Source organism: Herpailurus yagouaroundi, unplaced genomic scaffold (assembly GCF_014898765.1).
Source record: "Herpailurus yagouaroundi ecotype Mexico unplaced genomic scaffold, PumYag 141, whole genome shotgun sequence".
Lineage (NCBI taxonomy): Eukaryota > Metazoa > Chordata > Mammalia > Carnivora > Felidae > Herpailurus > Herpailurus yagouaroundi.
Window position 1 is genome coordinate 15,851,045 of NW_024412396.1, and position 12,798 is coordinate 15,863,842.

A 12,798-nucleotide genomic window follows, 5' to 3' on the forward strand; every position below is an offset into this window, starting at 1 on the left:
TGAACCACCCAGGCACCCTTTTATGTGCACTACTTTTAATGGACATTTGGATCCATACCGGTTTTAAGCTATTATGAATGAAACTGCTATGAATATTGGTGTACATGTTTCTTGGTGCCTGTTCACATGCATTTCTATTGGGAGTGGGATTGCTGGGCCATAGAGTATGGATATATTCAACTTTAATAGATAATGCCAACTACTGCTTATGACCTTTCTTATCTTGGACATCAGAAACTGAATATGCTGAATCAGGATTTTAGTAGGAACTCTCCAGAATTCTGAATCTCATGCCTTTGATTTCAAGATTCTTTTTATGAGTTGTGCTCTAGGTGCAGGGCATGGGAAATACCCCTGAAATGTACTCTTGGCATTTAGTGCAGACATACAGTTTAAAAGTATAGCAAAAAAAAAAAAAAAAAAAAGTTTTAAGTTTCCCGGTTCAGCATTATTGGTTTAAATGTACATGACTGCCAAGTAAGCAGTTGGTTAAATTGGGCAAAACTGGCGATGTGGGAAACTCCAGTCCAGGAGGGTCTTTGGGACCAGCCACTTCACGCACGGGAAAACAAAGATCGTTCAGTGTGGGGTTAGGGCTTCGAGCCCAACGGCGCTCTTGCAGCTGCTTCTGCTAGGCAGAAACGCGTGGGCTGGGACCGGTAGCGCGGAGGGATCCACAAGAATCCCCCTTGCTCCTGGTCTGCGGTACGGTGTAGGACGCGCGGCTTGTTGCCGAGCAACGGAGCGCGTTCTTCCTTCCGGTAGGGGCTATCGGAGCCCACCTGGCCGCTCCGCCCCAGGAAGGCCGGTTGGATACACCGCGGCAGTGCCAAACTTCTCGCCACCTGCAGGGGAGCAGGGGCGTCCTCATAGGCGGGTGAGAGGTGGACCGGGCGCGGGTGACTTACTCTGGGACTCTGGGAAGTAGAGGCTGCGATTTTTGGGCGGAGCTATCGTGTCCCCTTCCGCCTCTATAATCCAAACTAATCTCTGAGAATATCAGGGTAGAAAATAAGGCTGGTGTAGAAGAAGGGATTGGGGGCAGGAATAGGGGTTGGGGTGCTGTCGGGAAGGGTGAAAACCTGGTGGAAGGGAAAGATAGTGACGGCCGGGCTGTAGGGAAAGGAAAAGGAGTGAGGAAGGCAGAAGACTGGGAGGAATCAGAGGGACTGTGGGGAGGGAGGAAGGTTACAGTGGAAGGAATTTAATTTCCAACGCCCTGACCTTTCCTGTGTCCCTTGACAAGGGCTGGTTGTTTTGGACAAACCTTAAGCACCATTAGGTGAACCCCCCCACTGATGTCAACGCGTCTCATTTGGGAATAGTAAGCTGTTTCTTGAGTGTGACCCAAAAACTCTGGTGGGCTGTGGGACACTGTAGCCTTAATGCAAGGATTATCTAGCATCTAAGGCCACAGATCCACAGTGAAACTATGCTGACTGCCACAGCAGGAGTTTAAAGGAGTTCAATAGTTCTTTTAATTATGCAACATTCAAATTTAAGAGTTCAGTAAATTGGTTTTTCCTATTTACAGCTTTATAAAGGTATAATTTATATTTCCTAAACTGCACAGAATGTACAGATAGTATAATGTATTGCAGTGTAGTGTACAGGTGCACAGTTTGACAGATGTGTATAACCTCTGAAACAATTACTGCAATCAAGATTACCAAACCTCTTTTTTTTTTTTTCCCAAATTTGAACTTAAATTCTTTATGACTGAATCTTTTCATTCCTCTGCTCCCTTTGGTATCCACCCCTGTTCTCAACTGCACCTACATCGCCCAACCAACTACTGGTCTACTATGTGACACCACAGAATAGGTTGCATTTTCTAGAATTTTATATAAATGGAAGCATACAAGGTATACTGTTTTGTGTCTGGCTTCTTTTATGCAGCATAATGGTTTGCCAGGACCTTTGCCTTGATTACTGTACTTTATAGTAAGTTTTGAGATTGGGTAGTGTAGGTCCTCCAGTTTTTTTAAATATCATTTTAACCACTTAAAGTTATTTGAATTTGTACATGCATTTTAGAATCAACTTGCTATTCTATAAAAAAAGGTCTGCTGGAATTTTGATTGAGATTGCATAGAATCTATACATCTATTTGGGGAGAACTGCCGTTTAAACAATGTTGAGTCTTCTAGTTAACAAACATGGTTTGGAATTTTATGTAGGTCTTTAATTTCTCTTAGCAATGTTTTGAAAAGTTCAGTGTAGGGATTTTGGACATCTTTTGTTAGATTAATTCTCAAGTATTTTATGTCTTTTTGGAAATTATTTTCCCATTGTTTGATGTTGGCATATTAAAATACAGTTGATTTTGTATGTTAACATATTTTACAATCTTGATAAGTCACTCATTAACACTAGTAATCGTTTTGTAGATTCTTTGGGATTTTTGACCTAAAAATCACGTCATCTGCAAATAGGAACTGTTTTACTTTTTCCTTTCTAATCGATTCCTTTAATTTCTTTTCCTCGCCATATTGCAATGGCTAGGACCTCCAGCATAATGTTGAGTAGATGTGGTCAGAGTTGAGGCACTATTGCCTACTTTTCAATTTCGGTAGGAAAGGAAAAATACAATGTTAAGCTGTAAGGTTTTTGTAAATTCTCTTAATCAGATAGAAGGTGTTCCCTATGAACCATATTTGCCCAGTTATTTCTTTATTATTATCATGCATGAGTATTGGATTTTGTCAAATAATTTTCCTCTACCTATTGAAATGATCATATATTTTCTTTTCTTCCATTTTCTGTTAATACTGTGAACTATATTGATTGCCAAATGTTAAATCAATTTTTCAACCTTGGGATAAACTATATGATCAGAATATATTATACTTAAAAATATATTTTTTTGGTATGATGTGCTAATATTTTATTAAAGATTTTTGTGTCTATATTCATGAGGGATATTGGTGACATGACTTTCCTTTTAATAAATGCTTTTGTGAGGTTTGGTATTATGGTTATGTAAGTGTCAGAAAATAAGTTCCTTCATCCTCTGTTTTCTGAAAATATTTCTGTTATTTCTTTCTTGAGTGTTTGAGAGAACCATCTGTGCCTGGAGGTTTATTTGTGGTAAGATTTTTGGTAATGAGTAAGTTTATTTCATATAGTAATATTAAGATTTTCTGTTTCTTATGCTAATTTTGGTAAATTGAAATTTTCAAGGATTTGATCATTTTATCTAAGTCGTTGAATTTGTTGATATCATATTTTCTTATTATCTTTAGGACCTGTAGTGAAAAGGCCTTTTCTATTCTTGATACTGGTGATTTTGTTCTCTCTCATGTATTCTTAAACAGTTTAGGTAGGGGTTTTCAGAATTTTGTTGATGTTATTAAAGAACCAGCTCTTGGTTTTGTTAATTTTCTCAAGTATTTTTCTGATTTATGTCCTTATACTTACATTCTTCTGTTTATTTTGGATATACTTTACTCCTCTTTTTCTAGATTCTAAATGTAGGACCTTAGGTTATTAATTTTAGACCTTTCTTCTTTTTGATTTAAGCGTTTAAGCTGTACTTTTCCTTTTGATCACTACTTTAGCTGCCCCTAATACATTTTGATGTTGTACTTTCACTATTATTTAGTCTAAAATATTTTCTAAGATTTAATATTTTTTGTATTCCATTTTACTGTCTATTGACTTTTTCATTACATTTCTTTGCATTATTTTAAAAACTATTTCTCCAAGAATTACAGTATACATTCTTAACATTTAACAGTCTAGAGTTAATAGTGAACTAGTTCACATAACATGCAGAACCCTTACAAACATAGTTACCTTACCTACCCCATCCTAGTCTTTTTGGTTCTTGTTATATGTGTTACATCTAGATACAAACCCCCCAACGATACCATGGGATTTTCATACAATTAAATTAAAAAAAAAGACTAAAAAAATGGCCTTTTAAACTTACCCAGATATTTGCCAGTTCTGATCTTCATTCAGTCCTGAAGATTCATATTTTCCTCTTGTACAATTTCCCATCAGTCTGAAGAAATTTCTTTAGCATTTCTTATAGTCTGCTGGTAAGTAATTCTTTTAGTTTTCTTGTATCTGATTATGTCTTCAATTTGCCTTCATTTTTAAAAAAATGTTTATTTTTGAGAAAGAGAGAGTGAGTGGGGGAGGGGCAGAGAGAGAGAGAGAGGGAGACAGAGGATCTGAAGCAGGCTCTGTGCTGACACCAGAGAGCCTGATGTGGGGCTTGAACTCACAAACTGTGAGAATATGACCTGAGCCAAAATCAGATGCCTGAGCCACCCATGTGCCCTAGTTTGCCTTCATTTTTTAAAGAATATGCTTGCTAGATATATAATCTGGTGTTGACAGTTCTTTGTTTTCTTTATTTTTAGCATTATAAATCTTTTTTCACTATTTTGGTTTGTTTTTTTGCCTTTAACTTTTTAAAAAATTATATATATATATAGAGAGAGAGGGGGGGGGGCAAGAGAGGGAGAGAGAGAGTGCAAGCACGGGAGAAGGGCAGGGGGAGAGAGAGATAATCCCAAGCAGTCTCCACGCTCAGTGAGGATCCACGACCCTGGGATCATAACCTGAGCTTATATCAAGAGATGGATGTTCAACCCACTAAGCCACCCAGGTGCCCAGTTTCAGTGGTTTTTGATGGGAAGTTTATGGTCATTTGAATTGTTTCCCTATAAACAATGTTTTTCTCTGTAGGCTCTCAGTATTTTATCTTCGTCTTTGATTTCCAGTAGCTTACATGTGGTTTTCTTTGGTTCTATCCTGCTTGGAATGTGCTGAGTTTCATGATTCCATAAATTTATATATCTCTTCATATTTGAGACATTATTTCTTCTTCTTCTTCTTCTTCTTCTTCTTCTTCTTCTTCTTCTTCTTTTTTACAGTTTTAAATGTTTTATTTATCTTTGAGACAGAGAGGGAGAGAGACAGAGCACAAGTGGGGGAGGGGCAGAGAGAGAGGGAGACACAGAATCCGAAGCAGGCTCCAGGCTCTGAGCTGTCAGCACAGAGCCCAACGCGGGGCTGGAAGTCACAAACTGCGAGATCATGACCTGAGCTGAAGTAGGACGCTTGACTAAGTCACGCAGGCGCCCCAAGACATTATTTCTTTAGGTATTTTTTCCATCCCATTTTCCCCTCTCCTTTTGTGATACTGCTTACCTATATGTTATAGCTGGTGATACTGCTTCACAAGGCTCTAAGGCTGTTCCCCAGCTTTTTTCTTTCTCTTTTAAATGCTGGATAATTTCTGTTGATTTATCTTGCAATTCACTGACATCTCCATTTTGTTAGCCAGATTTTTATTGAAAGAATTATATTTTTCAGAGATAAAATTTCTATTTATTTTCATTTCTAAGATTTTCTATCTTTTTATTCATCTTTAGTATACCTCCCTTTACTTCACTGAGCATAGTTATAATATTTGCCTTAAAGTCCTCATTTAATAATTTCAACTTCTGTGTCATCTCTGGACTAACATCTGTGCCCTTGAGAATGAGTCACATTTTCCTGGATCTTTTTATGCCGAGGACTTTTTAAATTATATCCTGGATATTGTTAATATTTTATTGTGTGGATTCTGGGTTCTGTTTTATGCCTTTGAAGAATGTTGATGTTTTTCATTTGGCAGGCAATTCACCAGGTTGCACTCACTGTAAACTCTGTCTTACTCTTTGTGATTGGAAGTTAAGTTCAGCTAAATCTCACGTCAGCTCTTTAAGCCTTTGTTGTGTTGCTTTGAGTTTGTTCCACATATGCACAGTTCAGAGGTCAGTCTAGACTTGGATGGGGTTTAGACACAGAATTAGGGGATTACCTTCTCTGGCTTTCTCTCCTTTGGGATTTTTTTTCCCTTTCCCTTCAGTGGTGGTTGTTGCCAGGGCTCTTTTCTCTAATTCTTCTGGCCATAATGATGAAGGGCTTTCTATCAAAGTTTTTGCCACCTGCACTATGCCATTTTACAGTATGGATGGCATTTAGGGAAAGGCCACAATAACTTGGAAACTTACCTCTAGGCCAGTGTTTCCACAAATTTCTACTCTGCTCCCCAGTCCTACTTTTGTTTACTTGTAAGAATCCTCAGGTACTTGTTTTTTTATATTTTTCCCAGAGTTTATCAACTCTGTTATTAGTAGGGGATTTTCTGTGGATGTAGATGTGGAACTCCAATAAATTGCTTTTGAAATTGAGACCATGCAACATTTCATATGTCAAAAGCATTATGATAATAATACAACTCTTTTGTTTTCCTATTTTGGCTATTTAAGCAAATTTGATGAAGGAAGTTCAGGAAAGAAAGACAGAACATGGGAGAAGAAAAAGGCAGGGAGAATGTTTTGTTGTTCCATTCCCTGTTCCGTATTTATGTTTGTGTGTATATATGTATATCACAAAGGCTATGGGCATATTCTAGGTACTAGTTATAACAGTAGAGTAAGTTTTTTAGAGACACTGAAATTTCTATAGGCTTCTGAATAGTTTAGAGAAAAAGCTTTTTGTGAGCTCGTCTCTATTTCCTGTATCATTTTTAACCAGCACAATATAAGTGTGAGTTACCATTATTGATATTATTAAGATTCAGGGCAGCAAAACAAATATTATAGAAAGTTTCAAAAATAGAAAAAATACCATTATCTTATTTTCTTAGCAAATTTGTTAAAATAATTGTATATTTTCTATTAAGCTTTTTCATAAATTATAATCAATGCATAAACAGATCTCACTTCTACCACTGATACTTCAAAATCAAATAATTATTTTCAGAATATTTTTATTTTCCTTGCAATGTGAAGATTTTACCAGATATGATAGACTATCCTTGGACTTAGATGTTTCTTTTGGAACTCTGACGTTGTATATTGGAAGTTGATATTGATATGAAATTTAGGAAGTGAATTGTGATAATATTTGGCCATGGACCCAAGCGAACCTAAATCTTGCCCTTAATGTGTCACTCCTCCCACTGAGGTATCCATGACCATATGTAGAAGAGGTCAAGGCCTCCGCATAAGCAGCTGGTGCTTTGGCTCTATTCTTAATATAATAATCTGATGAACTAGGTCTAACATATGAAAGATTCCTTTCCCTGTGTGAGGTGGTTCCATGTAGCTTAGAACCAAGTTATCTGGTGGTCTGCTCTGTTTATTTCTACCTTATTTTAAATCTAGAGCAGAGTATGGATCTTCTGTTCCGATCGGAAGAATGGCTATACCTGCAAGAATTGGATAGCAACCTGTCCCAGAGTCCAGAGAATTCACTAGTTAGTTCTCTTTGGGCCTTTAGCCATTTTTGGCTGGAGAGCTTTCTCATGTCTGATCATACCTTTGGTTGAGGAAAAAAGGCTGGCTCTTGGTCTTTCTGACTCCCTCACTGAACTTCCTGGGAGAGGAAGAAGAAAAAGGCTCAGAGCTCCAATAATTGGGAAAGAAACAGTAAAATTACTGCTCAGGTTGCAAAGATTTCAAGCACATTCTGTCCATCTTAAAATGTAAGGTAAATTTAACCTGGATTGTGAGCAGCAGGCTTGACACCGTATGTAAATTAATACTTTGTTTTTTGGGGACAGCTACATTATTTTTCCTTGAGAATCTCCAAACCAGAACTAGTCTCTTTCAATAAATTGCTTACCAAGAAAAAGAGAACCTGTTATTTTCCCATGAGATTGGATGTTTAAAAGTTATTTCACATATTATGTAATGTTGAGGGGTGGGTGAGAAGAAGAAAGGCACCAAGTTTTGATGGACTGGCCCATTTAGCGTTGTGATACCACCTACCTTGAAAATACGATAGAAGTTACTGTCAAATTAGAAGTTCTATATCCTATTGGTTTATTTTTACACTTGAAGAGCAACTTTCCTATGAAGAATTCAAGGAAATGTACTGAGAAATGTTAAACAATGAACACTTGATAAACTTCAATAGTAAACCAAGGGCCTGAGAGAAGTTGGGAAGGGAATACAAAACAGGAACTAAGAAACAAAAGGGAAGTGCATTGGGAGAGTCAAATCAGATTCTCATCAGGTATTAATGTGCTTCTGTTCTGTGCTCTCTTCTAGTTACTGCCTTTCAGTCTTTTGTAGGAAGAAATGCAGATGGTGTCAGTGTGAGCATATTACCACCTGTGCAAACAATAATAGCCAAAACACTATGAGGAGGATTATGCAGCATTTTTTAAAAAGAGAAACTTCCTTAAGGGTTTTAGAAATCATTTCTAATATTCATATACTATAGGACAGGAAAGAGGCAACAGCATATTATTTTCACTTTTTCTTTCTTTTAAAAAATTTTAAAAGTTTATTAATTTATTTTGAGAGAAAAAGAGAGAGGGAGAATCCCAAGCAGGCTCCGCACTGACAGGTCCGTGGGGCGGATCTCACAAACTGTGGGATCATGATCTGAGCTGAAATCAAGAGCTGGACACTTGATTGACTGAGCCACCCAGGTGCCCCTATTTTCATTTTTTAATGTGAAATCTGGTTATGGATAGAGCTGAACCGTTCGAGGTCTAGGCATTGGTGGAGACGGGTAGAGAAAGAAAGCCTGTTGATGAGGTGAGCCCTCTGCCATGTAACAGGGTCTTCTGATTGAGAATCAACAGCGGATATTAGAGATTAAAAGCAACATGACTATATTTAGAGGCTAGATAGGATGTTTTGTTCATATTGCCCATAATACATGGTAAATGAAGAAATCTAATTATAAATATAATGTTTTTATGAATTAATGTAAGCCCAATCAAGAAGGTGGATAAGATGATAAGCAAAGAAATGCAGGGGCAGCTGGGTGGCTCAGTTAAGAGGCCAACTTGGGCTCAGATCATGATCTCACAGTTTGTGAGTTCAAGCCCTGCGTCGGGCTCTGTGCTGACAGCCCAGAGCCTGGAGCCTACTGTGGAGTCTGTGTCTCCCTCCTCTCTCTCTCTCTGTCTCTCTCTCTCTCTCTCTTTCCCTCCCTCCCTCTCTCTGCCCCTTCCCTGCTTGTGCTTTCTCTCTCTGAAAAATATTTTAGTATATGTGCTGCCGAAGCGAGCACTCTCTCTCTGAAAAATAAATAAATAAAAACATAAAAAAAAGAAATGCAAAGTAAAATAAGAAAATATTTTCTACATTTAGTCTTAAATCCATCTTATTTTGGTACATGGCTTAAAATGAGATATAATCCCCCCCCCCCCAATAATCAACCAGTTGCCTCAGCACAGTTCATTGAATAACTCTTTTCTTGACAATTTAATGCTGTCTTTACACTATAACTCATACTGTTTTTAATTCTTTTGCTCAGTCTACCTGATGATTCTAGCAGTCGTAGTTCAGTTTTAATTCTTATATCTGTATAAGTTTTAATTGTCTTGTTAGAAAAGTGCTCCCTCATTTCTCTTTTTCAAAACTTTGCCTGTCTATCCTGTTTGTTATTTCAAATGAACCCAGAATTATTTTTCAGATTTCAAAAATATAATTTTTAGATTTTGATTGTGATGGCATTAAACCAATACAGTATTTTGGGAAGATCTGATATAATTATAATATTTGATTTTTTCACCAAGGGACAGTAACTGTCTATTTAGTAGAATCTTTCTTCTGTGTCCTTTAGTAAAAATTTAAAAATGTATTCATGCATTTTCAGCACATTTCTTGTTATGTTCATTGCTAGATACTCTTTTAAAAAAACACAAATGAAATTTTATCACTATGTTTTTAAAGGATCATTTTGGTATAAAGGAAGTTAATTGGGTTTTGTATAAAATTTAAAAAAGTTTAAATGCCTTGCAGAAATCTATTGTAATTCTAAATAGTTCTTTGATGTTTAGATCTTCCAGGTAGACAATCATATTTGCAAATAATGATGATATTCCAGAGATGTTTCTGCTTTAGTACTTTTTTCCCAAAGAGTCTTGGCCTTAGGCAAATTAACTAAAACAAATTAGTTTTTTCAATTCATTTTTTTCTGCTTTTGTTTTCATTATTATTATTATTATTTCATCATTTCGTATTTTACCCTTATTTCTTAAAACTCTCCTCTTGTTGGCTTCTGTGAACTTTGGTCTCCCCATTTTCCTCTCTGTTGCTCCTGCTCATCCCACCTCCCACAGATGCGTGTGCCCCACAGTCTGTCGTTGGGCCCTTTTCTGTTTACACTTCTTGTTAGCCTGGCTTTTGTTAATGACCTCAGAGCTCTCAGGATCTGAAAATCCACTTATGATCATACATGAACTGGCCCTGTTGAATAGCAGGGTTTTTTTTTTTTAATTGTGATAATAAATACACATAACATAAAATTTACCATCTTAACCATCTTTAAGTGTACAAGTTACTGAATAGCAGAAGCTTTATTATGTACTTGGCTATGACCCAGACTTCATCAAGATGATTCAAAGTTCTTATTTTAGGAAGGATCTTTAATTGCTCCTATTTATTCCTTCTCATTGGCTAGATCCCATCAGTTTTACCTTGTTATGTCTCTCTTTTCACGCTGCTAGCCACCAAGGCCAGGCCTTATGCTCAAGCTGTGCAGGTTCTTATTTGCCTCTCTCCCTTTATTATTTCTCTCACTCAGTATTGCCCAAGCAGCAGATCCTATCAAGCCACTTTTCTGTTAAAAGTTTTTGAATGGTTTTCAGTAGCCAACAGAAGTACAAACACTTGGCATTCAAGGCCTCATGATCCTGCTACAGGCTTACCTTGTGGCTGATCGCCTCTCTTCCTTCATACAGTCCACTGTAGTTCAGGAGACATATTGAGGGAAATGGGCTGGGTATGGGATGGAGACACTCAGGACCAGTTAGTTGGAGAAGGAAGAGGAAACTGCCATCTTTCCTCAGGAGTAGGGATTTGGACCGTGCACTGCCAGAGTCTTCATTCCCTACCCCCCACCCCTTCACTCCAAACTGCAAATCTGGAATTTCATATGAAAATCTCTCAACTTAAAATTGTTGGTACAAATTAATAATTTTGAAAAACTTGGAGCAATTGAAAAATATGTTTGTGGGCTAGATCCATGCCTCAGTTGATGACCTCTGTTCTTTCTTAGCAGGGTTTCTTTAGATGCCTGTCTCCCTTGTCTGGAATTGGGACATTATATTATAGTCTAAAGAATTGTTAAAATAAATCCAATAGGCATTTCAGAAATTCCACTGTAAAAAAGTTAACTGCTCTAAAGGTTTTTCATGGTTCCTTTGAAAAGGCCAATAGTTGGATTTAAAATGATATAAACCAATACTGCCCACTTGTGCCTCTGGAGCACAGCAAGTATTCTACCATGAGAGGGTTTTTGAGCTGGTCTTGCATATATCAACGTGAGTTTTGTTATATAGTGATACAATAGGGTCATGCTATATACATATATATATATATATACACACACACACATATATATATATATATATATACACACACATATATATATATGATACAATATATTGTTATTTCACAGGACAGATTAGTCAAGATGTCTGCAATTTCAAAGCATTTTGGATTGAAATACAAAGAAGAATCATACATCTTTAAAGAGGTTGAGAAGATTCGCCAGGAAACTAAAAAGGACTTTCTCCGATTCAAGCAGAAGTTGGCCTCCAAGCCGGCTGTGGATGAAGGCCCAGTGTTGGGCCTCCAGGCCCCCGGCCCTGCGCGTCCCGGGGAGAAGGGCAGCGCTTCCTGCGCTGGACCCCCAAAGCCATCAGGGTCCCCTCGAGCTAAAAGCCCTACGACCCCCGCTGCGGCCCTCCCACAGCAGGCGCCCCGAGGCGCAGCGCGGCCCCCGGGCCCCAGCGAGGCGGCCACTCCCGGGAAGACCCGGCCGTTTCGCCCCCAGGACTTCTATTTGCGGAGCTCCGCGTTCCTCCGGCACCGGCCCCAGAAGAAGCCGCCGGTCATCGCCTCTAGGGCCGGCACGTCCAGACCGGTGGTCCTGATGCCGCCGCCCGCGCCCAGGGAGAGGCCCGGGCCGCGCCGGGACCCAAGGAGCCTGCGGCCCACGGCCTCCAAGCTCGTCCCGCACCCGGCCCCAGAGGGCGACGCGAAACGGGAGACCGCTCCGCTCGCAGAGGCCCTCTTGGCCAAGCCGAGGAAGGGCAGCTCTATTTCCAGCCAGGAGGACGACGCGGAGGCGTGCAGCCGGCTGTGGAGAGCCAGGAGTCGCACCCCGTCCTTGGGTGAGGGCTCCGTCAGCCTGCCGCGGGAAGGCGCGCGGCCAATGTCCAAAAGCCAGCGGGAGAGGATCGCGCCCAGCCATTCGCTGGAGGCCCCGCAGCAGGTGCGAGTGATCCCGACGTGCATTGAGGAGGTCATTGCCTCACTGCAGTCTGAGGCCCAGCTGGCCTCCGACCGGACCATCAAAGAGCTCATACAGAGTGTCCTCGGCCAGCACTACGACATGAAAATGGAAGTAGGTAAACCAGCCGTAGGGTAGTATTTCTTCTGGGTAAATGCTGCTTCAGGAGACGTTCATTATAGATTTAAGTGCGTGTGGTGTGGTATAAGCAAGACAAGCTAGACTAAACACTGGGGTGTTATGCAAGTGCTTTGAATTTCGAATTTGAATTTTTTAATATTTCATTGCGGGAGGGTACAGTCTTTTCAGTGGGAGAAATTGAGAGGTTATTTCAAAAATTAGTTCAAAGATTAGCTGTAGACCTGAGTAATACATCACTGGTAACCTTTCAAAGTCTTTGTGATTATTTAGTATTGAAATAACAGATGTTTTATATGAAAAACTCAGGCTTTTTCTGTTACGGCTTAGCATTAGCAGTGAATGTTTATCCAGAGCACATCGATGTATTACTACTAAGAAGTTGAATTAGTA

The 12,798-nt window shown here is 39.1% G+C and overlaps 1 protein-coding gene across 1 annotated transcript in view; it reads left to right on the top strand.

The window, feature by feature from the left end:
* The first annotated feature begins 780 nt into the window (after positions 1 to 780).
* Positions 781 to 12,798, top strand: part of TTC6 (tetratricopeptide repeat domain 6) — a 209,369-nt gene continuing 197,351 nt past the window's right edge. Inside the window, exon 1 of the mRNA XM_040476984.1 lies at positions 781 to 877. The gene's annotated coding sequence lies outside the window, so the exon portion shown is untranslated. The remainder of the gene's footprint in view (positions 878 to 12,798) is intronic.